Genomic DNA, 2,120 nt, shown 5'->3' on the forward strand with positions numbered 1-2,120 from the left:
TCATCGGCTTTACCGTTGGATTAATCTGCCGGTAAGGTGGTGTGAAGTCGTATAATTTGGCGCCAATGTTACCATCAAAAATTTTTTGACAGTAAGTTGCAACATATTTCGTTTTCTTGATATTCATATTCTGACGGTAAATCCGACAGTAATATGTTACGGGCGAGCGGTTGTCTAACCATCTTGTTGATCATCCGCCATTATCAAGGGTTAAGTTTCACATTCCTGGCAACAGCGTCAATGTTCCGAGGATAAATCATCAATAATTAGAAATTCATAATAGTAAATCAATCTTATAAATTTTAAAAACTAGTTCAGAATAAATTATCAATAATCAAAACATATTTTAAATAGATTCGGAATAAATCATAACTAAATAAGAAACAGAATTCAAAACATGTTCTAACTAAAATTGAAACTAAACAAGTTCAGTACCCTAAGTTCAGAATTTTAAAAAATCCTAAGTTCATAACAAGTTCAGTATCCTAAGTTTAGAACTAAATATGGAACACAAATCCATCAATATTCTAATTAAAATTGAAACTAAATAAGTTCAGTACCTTAAGTTCAGAATTTTAGAAAATCCTAAGTTCAAAACAAGTTCAGTACCCTAAGTTCAGAACTAAATAAGGAACATAAATCCGCCAATGTTCTAATTAAAATTGAAACTAAACTAGTCCATTGCCCTAAGTTCAGAATTTTAGAAAATTTTAACTTCAAAATAAATTCAATACCCTAACTTCAGAACTAAATAAGGAATAGAAATTAGAACATGTTCTAATTAAAATTGAAATAGCCCTAAGTTTAGTGCCCTAAGTTCAGAATTTTAGAAAATCCTAAATTCTAAACAAGTTCAGTATCTTAAGTTCAGAACTAAATAATTAACGATAATAAAAAATCTCAAAACAACAAATAAACCTAATAAATTATATCAACAAATTAGAATTTTAAAATACCCTAACATCAGAAATATTACCTGAAAAAGAGCATTAGAAGTGAGAAGAAAAAGTGGCGTAGGCAGCGGCAGTAGCAGCGTCGTACGCGACGGTAGTAGCAGCATCGTAGATGGCGGTAGAAGCAACGGCGTTGGCATGCGGCAAAAGCAGCGGTGATGGCGGCGGCCGAGACAGCAGTAGTAGTAGCTCCTTTAATGTCCAACAACTACAATGGTGACAGCGAACGGGAGTGGCTCCCAGAGAGGAGGGGGCTGCCGGGGAGATGAGAGGGTAGAGAGAGAGTGAGAGGCGAGAGGGTTAGAGAGAGAAACAAATTCGAATGAGGGGGAAGAGGGTTCGCGCTTCATTTTTACGTAGGGTTTACCGTCTTATTTTTCCGACGGTAAATCCAACCCTAAAGGACATCCCAATTTTTTTTTGTTTCCCTCCAATTATTATCAGCGAATTTACCGTCGGAAACGTAAGTTCGTCGGTTATTATTTAACCTTACAAATTCGACGCCTTTACTGCCGGTAAATTCGTCACTACTCTGCGACGCTAAATCCGACGGTACTCAACATTTTTCGTATAGTGTAACAATGTACATTCTATGATCACCGGATCAAAATTTAGCATATCTAAACCAAAAGCCTTGTCTATATCTCTTTCAATTACTCTCCTGGATCCTCAATTTTTACAACATCCTTCTAGAAGTGCGAAACAAACGGTGACACTTTCTCATTGGTAAAATGCTATGATCAGTGAACTAATGCCTTAGCAAAAACACAAACATGGATTTTGGTGACTCCTCCACTAAATTCCATTGTCATAGGATCAAAATGGGTTTTTGCAATAAAGAGATTCCCAAATAGATCTGATATGAGATATAAAGTTAGATTAGTTGCAATGAAGAATCATCAAATTGAAGGCTTAGACTACACTGAAGTGTTTAATCTTGTTATAAAGCCAGCAACAATAAGAGTTGTTCTTACAAATGGGAAATTTATCAATATAATTTCAATAATGCATTTTTAAATGATGAATTTGATGAAATTGTTTATATGAAACAGCCACATGAGTTTGCAAATGGAAATACTTCTCAAGTTTGCAAGTTACAAAAACCTATATATGGTTTAGAACTTTACATTTTAATTTCTATAGCATTAGCTAAGTTTGGATTCTCAA

This window comes from Arachis duranensis, chromosome 1 (genome assembly GCF_000817695.3).
Source record: "Arachis duranensis cultivar V14167 chromosome 1, aradu.V14167.gnm2.J7QH, whole genome shotgun sequence".
Taxonomy (NCBI): domain Eukaryota; kingdom Viridiplantae; phylum Streptophyta; class Magnoliopsida; order Fabales; family Fabaceae; genus Arachis; species Arachis duranensis.